Raw genomic sequence first — 16,438 nt, forward strand, 5'->3', positions numbered from 1 at the left:
GTGTAAGACATGACATGGGCCAGGTTCACTCCCTGACTACATGCTTGTCTCAGCATTTCACAATTCTACAATATGCTAGGGAAGAACAATTTCATACAGGAAAAAAAATTCTTTTCTTTTAAAAGGTGTGCCAGCCACTAAATCTCTAAATAGAGTGGTAAACCTGTCACAACTAGAAATAAAATCTCTTCATCACCAGATTCCAACTTGTGTGATTTTTCTTTTTGCTTCACTTTACTAATTGGTCAGTTGTGCCAGATAATTTGCTTAAGTCTAAAACAGACCAGAAAGGCTTAAAATAACTTTTCAATGGTTAGGCTGTGCAATTTGAGTTGCTGGTTTTACATGGTGGGGATTTACATTGTCTTGGCTAGTCTTTGAATATATTGGCTCATAAAACCAAAAGTCTCTCCCTGAGCAAATGATCTGTCAGCTGTCCCAGCAGTACAAAATAGCCACTGATTTCCTTGAAGATGGGTTTGCTTTTGACAGGTGCAGAAAAGAGTCCTGAGCCTGCCCCCTACTAAATCAATTCATTACACAACTGCCATTCAAAAGCTGTCCACGCTTCACAAAGCACATGAGCATTGCTGCTGCTGCTGCTGCTCTGTACTGCCGCAGGAGCTCAGCCACAGATGTAGTTCTCATCTGGTTGGGAAGCTTGTTAAAATCCTCTCATTAAAACCCTCCATGGCCTTATTCAAGTCCTTCTCGCAGCCCTTGACCTTTTCCCCTCAGCTGGAACACATATAGGTATGGCAGTCTGCTATATCACAGCAGGCAGGAAAAGCATTATGGTGTCCAGCTCTTAGATTTTCCCATAAACACTTATGTCTTTTACACTTGGAATAGACAAGAATACTGCATCTTCATTTGCTCATAATAGTAATGTTTCAAGCATCACAAACCACAAATATTTCTGATACAGTCACATTAAAAGGTTCAATTTATCATAAATAATTTCCCTTTATCCCTTCCCCTTTAAATGTTGCATGCAAAAAGCATTCATGCAACTCATTAAGAGGCACCAACTTTTTTCTGAGTAACAGCCTTAGTTTATCAGACCAGCTTCATAAATTCTTAGAAATGAGTTCTGCTTACGTACTTCTAGGACTCTGAAAACAGAATATGCAGAGAAAGTGGCATCAAGGATTGGCAAACCACTCTGTTCCTTGTGTGTTGGAATCTAGAGGACAGTTATATTTAGAAGACAAAAACTGCAGGAGAAACAGGGACTGAAACAGATAAAGTAAATAGACTATGTTCTTTTCAAACCTCATGGGACAACATGTTGGTGTTCAGTGAGAGGAAAAACAAAAACTTGTAATTAAATATGTGATTCTCTGGGAAGATTTATAGCCCCTCTGAGAACAGATGACATGTTATGCCACTATCAGGAATGCCACTGCAAATTGGAAGAAAGTCAACAAGTACCAATTAGCCACTCACAACTTGGGCATATTTGATTGTTATTCATTTGAGATTTGCTTGCTGATTGCACTAATAAACAAAAAGGGAAAAGCCTTTGGAAAGGATTTATAATGTGTACAAGGAAATCCTCATTTCACTGAGAAGTGCATATTTGGTGCTCCATGTCTTCAGGAATTATGCCCATCAATTTGTTTCACCTAAGGGCATGAAAGAAGAGGGCAAGGAAAAACTAACTTGGTTTTACATTCCCTTATGAGCCTTACCTGCTCAAACAGTACCTTCTTCCATCGAAAAATGTAGTCTTACTAGAAAAGGAGGAATTAGACCACTTGCCAAGGATTTCTACATAACCCATGACTGAGCCTACCAGAGGCCACAGTGAGCAATGAGACCCTCAGGCCATGCATGTGGACATCCTGCACACGGGATGTGGGGCATAGCCCATCATGTCCATGAGACAAAGTCCCTGTCCATAGGCAGAAACACATGGCTCTCCTAGAGCTTCTCAGGATTCCTGTATCTCCAACAATGCATTCACTTCAGAGCGTGACAAGTGCCCACACCACAGAGTGCAGTCACAATTTTATGTCTACCACATCATCCTCCAGGAGAAACTGGCTGTTCATGGCATAGACAGGTGCACTGTTTACTGGGTAAAGGCTCTGAGGGCAGAGTGTGGTGGTGAATGTGCATCCATCTGACAGATGGCCAACAGCGGTGTTTCCAAGAGCTCGCTACTGGGGCCAGCCCTGTTTAATATCCTTATTGGCTATCTGGATGAAGGGGTACTCAGGGTTTCTCTTAGAAGAACTTTATACTAGTTTCAGGCAGAATCAAAGAACTCAGTCCTGGAGCTCTTATCTGTGATATTAGCTGCAGTGAGGCAGAGTGGAAGCCCACCAAGGTGAATGGGAATTCAGTGAGCTTTGGATGAGATCCCATAAGAGCAAAAGGTTGCAGAAGTGAGGCCCAAAGCAGACCACTGGCCATTACAGTAAAGTCAGCCAGGCTCACTCTACTACTAATACTGTTATAATAGTGACAGAACACACTGGTGTACATCTCTGCTGGACTGCAGGCTTCCATGTCATGATTTAGGGGCAGGAAACAATTGGGGAAGGAAGAGGCAGGAGGGACCGACTGCCCTGGCACACAGCATGGAGCAAGCACTGCATCTGGGTCTCACCCATGTCTTCCAATCCCCTTGGAAATCCCTACAACGTGAGTTGAAGAGCTTTAAGTTACTGCCATTATTCTACTATAAAGTTTTCACATGTATTCAAACCCCTACACAACACAAGTTATTCTCATTTTAGGATTTAGCTTTATTAACATTTAGAAAACTTAATTTGTCTCTCAATCACACCTCAAGGTCCAAGCTCAGGGACACACAGTTGTCAAAAATCTTCAAGAGGAAAGGTGAAGGGAAAGGGAAGAAAAGCAACCCTTCACTGGGTACTTCTACAGCCACTTGCATGGAGTAAATAGACTCAGAGTTCTGCATGAATTCTGCACACCGTGCCTGGCAGCAAATCTAGAATCCTAGGCAGCTCTTTCTCCTTTACAGGACATCATTGTGGAACCTGTGGCATTCTTTAGGAAAGTAGCTGTGACAGGGTTCTCTCAGGGAAAACAACAGTCCCCCAGGTGGTGACAGAGCTGGAAGGAGGTGGCACAGGCTGGCCAATGTGAGCAGGAAAGCAGCAGCAGGATCCAAGCAGAAGAGCAGGATCACATCTCCTCAAGCCCAGGACCGGGCTGGAGGAGATGTGAAAGCAATGAGGAAGGACCTTCACATCCTGAGCAGCTGAGGAGAGCAAGGGGTGGGGAGGAGAGATCTGCGAAGGTGACAGAGGGGCCGCCAAGTGGTGACCTGGAGAGGCAAGAGAGAGCCATCAAGGAGAAGGCTGGGCCTTCCCAAATGATTCTTCTCTCTTGGCAATGAAGGAAAACTTAGGGAAATATGCAGATTAAGCAAAGGAGTGAAGAGCTACAGTAACAAAGAGCTACAGTATTGTGAAAAGGCAGGTAGAAAAAAGAAAATATCACTGGAACAGGTTATCACTTTTTTTTTGTTTGTTTGTTTAAAGAGTGAAAAAACCAAAGCAACTCCAGATGCTTTCAGCTCACAGGACCAGCCAGCATATACACAGCTCACCTGAGGTCTGTGGCCTTGGCAACATTGTGTTTTATTTTCACTGACATAAACCATTCATTAACCATTTCTCCAATGCATTAAGCATAAACAGGCTTTCATTTCACACAGGTATTTCTTCCTACCACTGTGATTTCATCTCCTAAACCAAATATTTTTATGCATGGAACCACCGAAAGAAAACAAGTCTGAGACTTCCCACTAATTACTGCATTTCCCAGGAGTTCTCCTGCAGTGTCTGGAGCCAGGGTCTCCTGCCACACATTTTATTTTGTGGAGTCTTTCCATTTTACGACTTTTGAAGCAACTGGTGCTGTTTATTGATCTTTCCACACAGCTGTTCTTTTCCTACAGGAGCACTGTGATGGTTATTCTTTGGTCTGATACATGAGGCCCCATTTTCTGTTTCAGAGTTGAGAAGGCAGAAGCTTTTTAAGACTCTGAGTTTGTGGGTGTAAAGAAAGAAGAAAATGCTACACACTGGCTTCACTTTCACAGTAAAAAATGTGCTTGTGTGATGAATTTCAAAATCCCGTGAGCTAACTATCCAAATGAGACTAGCTGTGATACATAAGGATAAGGTGGGGGAATTGCCAGAGATCTGTGCTGGAAAAGGAGGTATGAGCCATGGGCAGCTCTACAGGAGAAGGATGTAGAGCATCTGCACAAAACAACTCCAGCTACACATGTGCGGATTCCAGCCCATCTCCTCATGTCCTAGACAACACTTGAATCCCCTCAGCAACTTATACTATTCTCAGGCATCCTAACTAATTTCTAATATTGAGAGATCAGACATGAACAGGAATGACCACACGCACATACAAGACCTGATGCATGCAATAACAAAACCCACAAGCGCTCACGACCCCCAAATAACCCCAAACTGGAGATAGCATCACTCGAGCGTGGATTAGGTTTCACAATTCTGGTCGGGCCGCAGTCCCAGGGCAGCCCAGAGCCGCAGAGCCCCGCGGCTGGGCCGAAGCTCGGCTGCGAGGGGCGCTCCGGCAGCCCGCAGAGCCCCCGCTCCCGCCGGGTGTCCCCAGAGCCATTCCCGGGACACGCAGCTCCGAGGGGCACTCCTGGCAGCCCGCAGAGCCCCCGCTCCCCCCGGGTGTCCCCAGAGCCATTCCCAGGACGCGGCACCGGCGGGCACGCTCGGAGGAGCGGGATGTTGGTGGGCGCTCCTAACTTGGCGAGGGAGCGGGGAAAGAGCACGAAAGGAAACTCGTGAGAGAAAATACCTGCCTTGCCGCTCTGCCGGCTCCTCGGAAAGCGCAGCAGACGCTTGCACGCACAAAGCTTTCCCAGAAATCACGTAAGGCTCTCCGCTGAGCAGGGAGGAAAGCAGGGGCGCTCTCGTTCTCCCCGAACCGCCCCTGCCTGCGAGCAGCCCTTTAGGCTTTCCCTCCGTGAGGATTCCCAGCCCGCCGAGCGTCCGCGGGTCCCGAAGGCGCCGCCGCTCCCGGAGCCGTTCCCTGCCTGCTCCGCTCGGGGGCAGGAACAGCTGGGAGGGTGTCAGCACAACACGCTCCATAAATTCTCCCCCGGTCTTCTGCAGACCTAAGTCCTTGAGAAAAATGCCTAAATCCCGTCGTTTGTTGACATAGCAACCTCATTTAAGTTTTTGCCCCTTTCAGAAGCCCTCTGCATAAACAATTCATTATGTAAAAGATTTATCCAGTGCAGCGTGCTGGTTTGTGTGGTTTTATTTTTCCAAGGAAGAAATAAAGAGACTGGATGTTTATACTCTAGATTTCCCACCAAGACCAAGGGGTTGCTTCATTACAGCAGATAACATTAACGACTTCCACGAGTCTTTGAAAGAAATGTAATACCAAGTAAAAGGGGGGAAAAATAATTATTCAGATAAACAGCCCATTTCTAATACCTAAGTGAAGCAAAAATTTAGGAACTTTTCAGGAGGTCACAAAATGTTTTGTATTTTCCCCCTAACTTATTCAGATATATTTATCTGATTTCTTCAAAGATGATTAGAACATTTTAAAAGTTCCGAACTAAATTTGTAAATCTACAGCAGATTCTGTGAGAAAGAGCAAAGGGTCAGAAACAAGTAAAGCCTGTGGAAGACTTTGCTTTCCCAATTCTATGGAGATGAGCCCTATGGAGATGAGCTCTTTAGTCTCCGGGCAGTGGAGAGAAGAAAGATAAAAGAGAATTGTGCTGCAGGGATCACGTGGGGTTTAATGGGTTTTAATGCATCCCCTCATCCAAAGTGCTGCTACCCTACACAGACCTGCATGCAGATTTCCAGCCCTTTTACTGGTAATTTAGGCTATGGGAGCAGCCTGGCAGGCTTGTGCAAACCATGCTACCCTGCAGGGCTTTTTTGACCCCAGTTGCTAAAGGATGGGGGTGGGGGGTAAAATAACAAAACCCGAACCTTGGTATTTCGAGTTGAAAAGAGTCTTACAAGCAACGTTTCAATGTTTTAACTCAATGTTGCCTTTAAAACTACTTGATTTACAAATATCTTTCAGGGTCTAATTGTGTATTATTTACTACGGACAATTTTCTCTCTGATCCGGGTTAAATGCATGCTTAAGCTCGGAAGCAGCAGAGCACATAGAGTGAGAGATCTAGGATTTTCCTCCAGCCTTGAAATTCATTACAATTGACCATAACCTTCCCCTCAATACCCAGGCAGCTTCATTTTCTTCACATCATGCCCAGGCAGCTTCATTTTCTTCACATCATGACCATCCTCTTCTTCTCCCCTCCCCTCCGAAAACAAAACAAAACAAACTAAACATAAACAAAACGAAACAAAAAAATCAGGTAAATTCTTAATCCACATCTTTTTACGGGCAATAGCTGAGAATCATTTCCAGAGCTGTCATTTAAATGAGAAAAGAAAAGAGGAAAGAAAGGGGAAGCTTAAATGCGCATTCACAGCTTTGGAAGTCACACCCTTTGATGACGTTTCATTAGATTTTTTAAGGATAGATACTCAAATATAGTCCCAGCATCAGTACATATTTCTCAAATTATCACCAGCTGATTTCCTGACCCCATATCAACCATATAGGTGCTTATATGTTTTAAGAAAGTGATATGTATTATAAAGTTTGTAAAGCTCTGTTGTAAAGCTCTGGCTCTGCTGTATATTTCACTGTGCATATGAAGACAAAATATTTTCACTAGATAAGGTTTGGTACAGTTTTTAATACATTTCAAAGCAGGTCTAAAAGGGTGGACCACTAACCCTGTACTCTGGCTCCATTCAGTGAAACCCATGGAATTATTGAAAGCGTTTGTAGCTCTGGTGGCTCCAAGGTGGTGGGAGGGAGCTACACCTTTGCCCAGATTTTCTTTGGACTTGCTGTTGAGCTCGGTCTGACACTGCACCTGAGCAGCGAGGCTCAAGGTGAATGTCACCCTCATCTTTTCCATGCATCCCTTGCCCCCAGTCTGTGTTTGCAAATGTGCTGGGGCAACTGAGGCAGCCGTTCAGTGGGTTGATCCAGTTGAAAACCAATGGACCCAAAAGCCATCATTTCCTATTTCATCGGCTTGTTAAACTGACCTGGCTACAGTTGTGCAACTGCTGGATGCAGTCCAGGCAAATGGGTGGGCTGTGCAGTGGGACAGCAGAACAGCAGTCCCCAATTTCTCTAGGTTATTTGTATTTTTAAATTTCCATCTAAGCTTGTTTGTGCCTGAGCTCTCCCAGTCAAATGGGATAACACTCTTTCCTTGTCCTACAGATTGTAAACCTCTGGCTATAGAAAACCAGAGTTTTCACCAACTCAAAACCTCAACTTCAAATAATGTATCATCGTCTAGCAAAAAATGATAAAATATACAAGAAGTTAAACTGATTTATTACTGTACATTGTGCATACCAAACAAATATTCCAACGTTAGCAAAATTGTAAGTACTAAAGTCACTCTTCTTTTTGTAAATTGAGCCCAGATCCATGAAATAAGCTATCAGTTGGGAGTAAGGGTGGGGTGTGAAATCGCATATGTTCTATATTATTTTTCAATATCGTTTGAGCTAAGTCTGTTTAGCTTTGTTTTTCTGAAAACTTTTAACCAAAATGTGAAAATAACCTGCTTGCAGTGCTTACTTAAAAATTATATAACAATTAGATTGTCTTACCGCACATAGATAACTAAGAATTGTATTAATTTGACAACATAATCAACAGGATTTAAGAAGATAACAGAAGGTTGCACAAACACACTTACTAGACCTGCTATTGAAGATGAACCTCTACACTGATGAGATGGCAGAAAACTCCTACGGCCTTTAGTAACGGTGTTCCAGAAAGGAAAGGAGTGAATGAACCCAAGAAATGGGCTCTGGCCCAGAGCCATTAGCAGCTGCTTAGTGCTATGTTTGCAAATGCTCTGGGTTCCTGTAGAAACACCTAATCCTTCCTGAATTCTGGCCAGCATTTATGGTTAAGTGCAGACAGTAAAAGGCTGTTCTCATTACCTCCTTCTTATCTGTATGGTCCGTTTTGTGTGACAATGGATTTTCAGCTAGAATTTTAAAGCTTAATTATTCTGGCCACGTATTCGGAATCTATTTACATTGCAATGGGTGCCTAAGACCTATTTGCTGGGGGATGCACGGTGGGGTGGGAGTTTTGGGTACGGCCTTAGCCATAGGGAACAAAACAGTACAAGGAAAGCACAGGAACCCACAAAGCCCTTAATGCAAATCATAAACTTTCTATAGGCATTCTTGAACTCTGCTATAGAATGTGATACTGATTTATGTCCAGCAATGGAAGTCTCAAATATCTTTTCAACAGTGACTGGAGGGATTAGCAGATTGTCAGAGCTGGGGCTGAGAACTCTTTCCCATTTTAAGATTGACCTCCTAGGTGCTCCGGCCATAAATAGAGTTTCACAGAATTATTTCCTTGGGGTCCTACTCAGTCCACCAGACACAGCTCACAAAAACCCACAAAATACTGAGGCAAACTGAAAAGGCAAAACCAAGAATAAAAGCATACAGGAAACAAACAAGGTTTGTGGTCCACTCTTTAAAAAGCTAAAGCTGAAATTCCTGGTTTTTGAAGGGATGCCCCTTACCCAAAGCAGGCCAATTAACTGAACTCATTTTGTGGCTGTTTCATTTGCTCAAGCTTTCTAAACTTTGTGCACATACCTCTGTTCAGTATGCTGTTCTGGAAAGTATCTCAGCATTATCTTATTTTTGATCATTATTGATGGTGGCCCCTAAATACAACAGTTGTGGATATATCAGCTACAGCAAATAGACCATGACTGATGAGGTAAGCATCCTATATTCAAATGGGAGTGCAAGTGTTATGTGTTTGTTGCCCACAGCTCTTGATGATGATGCTGTGACAACTCACAGCAGCAGCTGGTGATGACACAGCTGTCCTCTATGCTGGAGCTGGAGTTGGTCTGACTTTACCATAACCTGATCTATCCCTCTCAATGAGTAGAAAAATCTTCATTTTCTTCCCGTGGGATTGTTTTGCCCTGTAGTAACTCCTTTACCAGCTCACCACAGATTCAAGATGAGCATCAGTGATGCTCCAAGGGCAATAGTAGGAGTGCACACAAGTGGAAAGGGAAGAGAGGCGGCTGCCTGGCACTTTTTGGCAGCAGTTATCTTTAAGCCCGGTTCAGATATACTGCCTGACTGTACCCTTGGGACACAGCTAGAGATGTTGTCCAGGCCACAGATTAACAGGGTTAAGAGGTTATTTCTTTATCCCTCTCACACTTCCATGAAGATTACTGCCTCCTCAGACCTGCCAACAGGGTGGCAGCTTTTGTATCCCCTCAGTCTCAAAATGATCTGGAAAACAAAAAATCTCCTGTGAAAATCCCTGAGGCAAGTACAGATCATTTTCACAGAAGTGTGCCAGGGAATGACGAAATGAGCAATTATATCACTGCATCAGAGGGTAAGGTTTCACCAGGTGCATGCCTTGCTTAATGCCTTATTACCATTGAAACAGGGCAGAGTCTCCTCTCTCTCATGGACAGTTGTCTTTGCCCCCACCTCATGCCAACTCCACCGTTCCTCTGAACAATTGGATGAACCAGGTCAGCTCACTTAACTGACAGAAAATGTTTTTTTTTATTTTTCCTGTTTTTCATAGCCTGTGAGATGAACCAGGTCACAGAGGTGTGATGGAGCATTCAGAACATGCAGTGAGGAACCCAGACCATGCTTGGGCTGGAGTGCATTGTGATGGGAAAAGAAGGGAAAGAAGGGCTCAGTGTACAATAACATCTTTACATGGGTCATCTGCAGCCTTCCCTGAACAATAGCTGGTATTGCTATTTCCTAGCTGAGCCTGAGATCTGTCCCAGCACATACTTTACAAGCTGTGGTGAGGATAGATGGATGGTTTGCACAAGGCTGGGGACCTTTCATCTCCTCTCAAGGAAAAGCTCTTTCTTGACATAGACAGGAACAAGTCCCCGGAAAGTGTTAATTTGTTTAAAGCTGCTGTGCAGCTCCTTTGCCCTTCAGGGACCTGGGAGCTTTGAATCACCAAGGCATCCATTCAGATGACGCAATACTTGTACCTGGATACACTGCCAGAGGACAGTAGGAGAAAAATCGGGAAAACCAGTGGAAGATTAATTACTCTCTTTTCATCGGGCCTTGTTACATTCATTTGAGCTCCTGCCTTCTGGTTTACCAAGTTACCTTGGTGATTCTTGACTGCTTTGCTTGCAAGCCTACACCAGCTCTACTCCAGCCCAGGTACAGATGCTGACATCATCTTCCTCCTCCCGCTGGCACTTGCCAGCTAATGAAATACAACTGCACAGAGGAGGAAGGAAATTCAGGGAGTGTCAAATACCAGCCCGAGTGCCAGCATACCAGGCTGGTGCAATCACCCCTGGCTTTTCTTCAGAAGGATTTGGGGAATGTCACTTCTTTTTGTATTATATTTTCTAGCAGATACTTATAGGGTGACATTCTGCCTCCTCCCTGCTGGCTTTTGTGCTGTGCAGGTTGCTGTAGCTGGTCATGTTTCAGACAGGGCTGAACACTTGGGGGAGTGATTTCAAATTACTTTTTAAATGTCTGCTTACAGAAAGGTGACATTTTGAAGAGGTAGTTTGCCTTCTAAAAATGAAAATCCTTTCAAAGGTCTCCCAACATTAGTGTTCAAATCTCTTGCTCAGCTGACATAACAAGTTGAAAGACCTGCATCCTGCCTTGACTGACAGTTTTAAATTTCCTCTTCTAGCCATGAATCTTCTGGATGAGAAGTGCTCAGAGAGGCAGGACTTGGAAGCTGTATGCTTTCCCAAGCACAGCCTTCTTGCGACACATCACCAATCAATCAATATTGGAATACTGTTTTTTAAATGGGTAATGTATCTGCATGTAGCCCAAGCTGTGATACCAACTCCACCAGTAACCTCTGACCATTGAACGAAGTTAAAATCTGGCTGCCATGGAAAGAAGGCCTTTACTGTCCTCCTCACCAATTTCCCTTTCCATCTATCCCCATTTCCAGATTCCTCCCTCTCCGTATTTACTTGTCCTGACTTAATTCTCTGCCATTCTTGTGAGTTGAATTGGCTTATTCTTATTCTGTCATTGGAGCAGTGCCAGAGCTGGCAACAAGGCAAGCAGCAAAGATGCACGGTGAAGAGAAGTGAGAGGAAGAATGGGTGAAGAAGGTATGAAGAGTGAAATCTTGCCCGAAATCAACCTAATCAACAGCCAGAAGGCAGGGCAGGGCACGAAGGTCCTAAAAGCTGGAGTTCCAGTGAAGGTAGCAAATCATGCTGTGCCTGTGTCTGCAGAGGATGCTGTAGTCTGAGGTTCTCCCAGGCTCCTCGTCTGGTTAAATGCAGCTTCAAGCCAACATGAGAACAAGGAGCTGACCATCATCCACCTTCATGCTCTAGGCAGCTCCAGCACTTTCTAGTCATGCTGCACTGAGCGTTCAAGCAACCACAGGAGGAAAGGGTGGTGTGTGGCTGTGGGAAGCATATCTAATTTGTCCATTTAAGTCCCTTTAAATAAGTCTTCTCTTCTACAAAGCAAATCTCACTCTTTGGCATGGATAAGCCTGGCTTCTCAGGCCCCTGGGAATACTAGTTGGGACAGCAAACCCTCGCAGAACCTGCTGGACCTCAGCTGGTGGCTGCTGTCATGCTTCCGAGGACTTGCCACATGAGCTGACTTACTTGGAATCTCCAGTTAGCTGGACTGTCCTGGACTGGAGGGCTAATTAACTCATATTCTTGCTAGAGTGGCTCCATCCCAAAAGAATCCCATATGGGAATATACAGAAAGCCTTTGAGGAGCCGACTCAAAAGACCTCATAGTATCTGTGCTTAGGTCCTGACAAGATGACTTCATATTTCCCGCCCCAAGGCTTTTTGAGCAATATGTATGTAAAAGCTGAAGCTGAGCATATTTTAAAACTCATTACTCCTATATGTAATCAGTGCCTTATTAGATTTCCAGCAATGCAAAGGGACTAATAGTTAATTTGGAAGCTACCTGGAAGCAGCTTTTTCTTTTATGTTCGCCAGTGTTTTTCCATGTTGCCCCATGTAACTAAATTAAGTGTTCTGATAACAGTGCTAAGAGCAGTGGAAAAGCCAACATATTAAATAAACTTGGCCACCTGTCATATTTTACTTGCCATATCTTGCTCACAGCCTGTGAGTTTAAATGTCTGGCAGCTGAAGCTATGGCACAGAGTGGAGAGTCCTTGGAATTCACTATTCCTTGCTTCATCTGAATTTGGTGACCTTTACTCTTATCTGTTCACCAGGGCAAGAAACACAGAGCTTTTTGCCCAGCTGATCTGCAGCCCAGATGGTTGCAAGCCTATTGGGACCAAAGGAGAAGAGTTGTTTAGAACTACCCAGAGAAATCTTTGAACCTCAGGACCGCAGGAAGACTTCAGTACATCAGCAGGGTACAGCCACCATCCAATCCAGCCACTACACTGTCAGGATGCCAAGAAAGTCAGGAGAATTTTTGGTTTTTGTGGTTTAGGGTGTTTCTTTGGGTTTTGGGTTTGGTTTTTTTTTTTTTTTTGGTTGCCTGGCAACCAAAATTATTCTGAACATAATCTTAGTATTATTCTGAACATAATCTTGTTCACTGATGGCTATTATTGAGTTATAGCCATGTTTTCTTTTCCAGCCCCAGCTTTTAGTTGGAGGTGAGAAGCTGGCTTCCCAAACAGTCTGCTCCTGGAGACTGGCAAGGCGAGACAACATCTGTGACCAAATAGCCCAGAATAGGGCCACAACTCATGTGCTGGCATTTCAGGACAGGAGCAGGTATGGGGAAAAAAGTGGTTCCTTATTCAGAACAGAAATATGTTTACTTTGACATGGGTGACACACTGTGGGGGCTGTATTTACCATTTGCACCTGTACTGACATCACACTGTGTGAGTGTATTCAGCAAGTCAAAATCAAATTAAATGGACTGTGTTATTTAGAAGATATTTACTCCTATGTGGAGGTACTTAATTACCTTGTTGACAAGTGCTGTAGAAATGTTAGTCTATTAAGGAAAGTTAAGCAGAACCTCTTACAGATCATAAAAGTTTAGTAGAGGGGTTGACCCCTGCAAAGTTTGGTAACATCACCCGTGTGAAGACAAGGTTGCTGTCCTTCTGGTCCTCTGGAAATTCACCCTCTGTAACTCCTTAAGGTCAGCAAAGCCACTGTGATCTGTGGAGCATATTCCATCAGGGTTTTATCTTCTGCCCCTCTGTGAGGGGCTGACACTGCCTGCTAATCCCTGCTCACAGAAACACGGCTCAGCCTAGCCTTCACAAAGCTTACTCCGGACTTTTGCTGGAATAGTTCTCTGAGCTGCAAGGGCCCCAGTGGCATTCACGCCCTGTTTTGCTAAGTAGCAGTCATGGCTCCTACATTGGGCCACCGGTTTAGCTGTCAGTGAGTCAAATACAGTGGCTGTTGGATTATAATCACACTGGTGCTACAACTAAATGTCAGTTGACACAAGACTTCAGCCTCCTACAAACATGATTTTCTCTATTTGTAGAAGGGCAAAGAGCTCAGCATGTACTTTTTATAAAGTCACAGGAAGTTACACAGAAAACCGTGGTTTTCTAGAGAAGTATGTTACTGTCAGAGGGACAACATCATCTTTTTTTTTGAAAGAAAATTTTTTAAACCCCTCAACTTAGTGCCATTTACTTTAGCTTTCTTGGCACACCCTGGGGTGTTCACCAGTGGGAACAAGAATTTACACTGTTCAGATGCCTCAGAGAAGTGACTGCACTAATCAAACCACCCAAAGAGTGATTATGGCAATGGCTTCCCCAGAGACTTGTGTTTTGGTTTTAAGTAAACAACTAGCCATCCAAGTAGGAGGAGGATGACTCAGATAAAATCACACAGATCTGTTATATATAGCAAACATTAAATATGCTTAAGATTCCTCTGATTCTTTAAAAAGGACAGTTCAAATTATCACCCTCTGAAACTCCATAGGTTCTAATTTAACAACTACAATAAAAATAATTTATTTTTACAATAAAAATACTTCTGCCTCTTTTGAAATAGGCCAAATGGCCCATTTCAAAATAATATTTTATTACTTTGGACACAAATAGCCCAAATTTCTGGCTAATATTTGCTGATTTCAGAAAACATAGCATTGCTTATACCTAGAAAATAAAAAGATGCAGAGTTTGCCAGCCAGCATCCTTCCTGTTTGTACAAACTTCAGTCCTCTGAGCTGTACTGGAGCTTTAGGCTTTTCTGTGGGATGAAGGATTTCTGACAATGCCTACCTTTCAGACCCATGCCAACTATTCTTCAGGCACAGAGTAACCCATTCTTGAAATGTGCTTTTTCCTCACCTACCCTTACTCACAGGGCAGTGTAGTTGGTCAAAGCAGACAGTTTAAACAGCTCAAAGAAAAGGCAGTCATGGAGTAATTGCCTTTTGTAAATAATTTTATATAAGACTCTTTCCCACTATTTTACATCAGTGCACAGATGTGTGTTTTGGTTCTGGTTATGTACACCAGCAAAAGACAGAAACACAGTGATGTACATTGGAATACACTTTGGCAATCGCAGCTACATTTCTGGAAACTGAACTTGAGCAGCAGTTAGTTCCCTAGGAAGTAACAGAAAAAGAGCACTGAAACTTTGCTCCTACTACCTATCCTAACCTGCTTTGTGTTTTCCTTAGTGTGTTCCCTCTACAGCATTGCAGGTGGATGGAGAGACGCTGGGAGCAGAAGTCACACTTCCCCCCCCCCCCTTCCTCCATGAGTGCTGCAGGCACCATTTGCACAGTGAGCTGGGAGTGTTTGGGGCTCAGAGGACAGCTGTGTTTGCCCTCTTTCCCTCTCTTATGCATGCCTATAGTCACCTCTATGCAAAAAGTATCCTCAAAGTCTTCAGGAGCACACAGTCAACTAAGCTGGAGAGAAAGTAATAGGGAGAAAAACAAGGTTTGCCTCAGACAGGCACAAACACCAGTGCCACCCTCAGCCACAGGGAGACATCAATTCCCAAACACAGGTTTCCTTCCCAAATGCTGGGAGAGGGCCCCTGGACAAATGAGGTCAAGCCTGGGTCAGTGAAAGGAGGATATAGGTCTTTTAATGTGTAATGAGGCAGAACCTAAAAATCTACAGCAGACAAAGGAAAAGCAGCCAAGTCAATAGGAAGTGTCAGATGCAGCCCTGAATCTACATAGCCCTGTAGATGCTATGAAAGGGATGAAGGGAGACCTGGACATAACAGGGACTCCATTAGCTGAATCCCACTTTTCCTTTGCAATTTAGCAGAACTCCAAACCACAGCACACTGAGCCACTCTGGCCATAGGGTCAGGAGAAACACCTCACTTGTCTTTGGGTCTCTGGTTTTGTACTATGGTTCTGGAGGTAGAAGAGCTGCTCAAAACTGCCTTGGACATGAGGGAAGGCTTTGAGCTTCCTCATGAATTCTTGCATCACATCCATTCCTGCCTGGGTGTCACTTGTGTCCTCAGTCCTGACTGGGATGGCAGTCAGAAGAGAGCAGAGGGCAGGGTGAGTAAGGATTAACAACTTTTTGGCATTTCTGATAAATCCAGGCCTGCCTAATTATGCTGTAAGAGATTAAAGGTGAAAAACTTGCATCTAGATGGTGACATGCTGAAAGACCATGACTGACTCAGGAGAGGGCTTTGAGCTGGAAATCACCTGGGAGATCAGACTCAAAATCCACAGTTGCCTTGCAGCCCTCTCCAGAGTCTGGAGTTAGGCAGAAACTAACTTTAGCTTTAGTAAAATAAGTGTAGATAGTTATTTATTGCTTCACTGGCAATTTATGTATGATTTTCTCATCCAAAAGAAGTTAATAGAGCTTCCAAAAGAGCTAATACAGAGAAGTTAATAGAAGCAAATGTGCCACTATAGCATCTTCCTGCCTAATAGTTATTAATGGCATGGTTCTTTGGTATCCCATTATAAATACAAATAGTTCATGTTTTAAATGGGAATGTTGAGTGACAACAGTCCTTTCATCTTTGCTCCACAGTATCTTTTAATCATCACTAACAAAAAACTTCCTTTCCATTTTGTCATATTTCTTATAGAATCAATATCGACAGGAGTCAGAATTCATCAAAATGTTGGGCACAAAGCCAGCTTCTCACAAATAATAAGCAACAGCAATAAATAATGATTTAATGTAGCACTTGTGAGAAGTGTCAGACTTGACTGTGCCACAAAATCAAATTCTTTATCTTAGAAAGCAAAGATAATGCCAGTAGTGGCAGCTCAAATCCACCCCTGCTGCCTCAGAGTGGCAGCCAGGCTTGGAAAGGCCCCTTCTAAGCCCAGTGACACTGAGAGGACACGTT

The 16,438-nt window shown here is 43.8% G+C and overlaps 1 protein-coding gene across 5 annotated transcripts in view; it reads right to left on the minus strand.

Moving 5' to 3' along the window:
• The window catches only part of SPATA13 (spermatogenesis associated 13), a 158,827-nt gene that overhangs the window by 67,969 nt on the left and 74,420 nt on the right, over positions 1-16,438 (minus strand). For 2 of the 5 annotated variants that reach the window (XM_026790643.2, XM_005482511.4), the window contains exon 1: positions 4,834-5,138. The exons of the other annotated variants lie outside the window; for them this stretch is intronic. The gene's annotated coding sequence lies outside the window, so the exon portion shown is untranslated. Of the gene's footprint in view, positions 1-4,833; positions 5,139-16,438 lie in introns of those variants that run through there. 5 annotated transcript variants of the gene reach the window in all.

The sequence above is a fragment of the Zonotrichia albicollis genome, chromosome 2 (assembly GCF_047830755.1).
Source record: "Zonotrichia albicollis isolate bZonAlb1 chromosome 2, bZonAlb1.hap1, whole genome shotgun sequence".
Classification (NCBI taxonomy): Eukaryota; Metazoa; Chordata; class Aves; order Passeriformes; family Passerellidae; genus Zonotrichia; species Zonotrichia albicollis.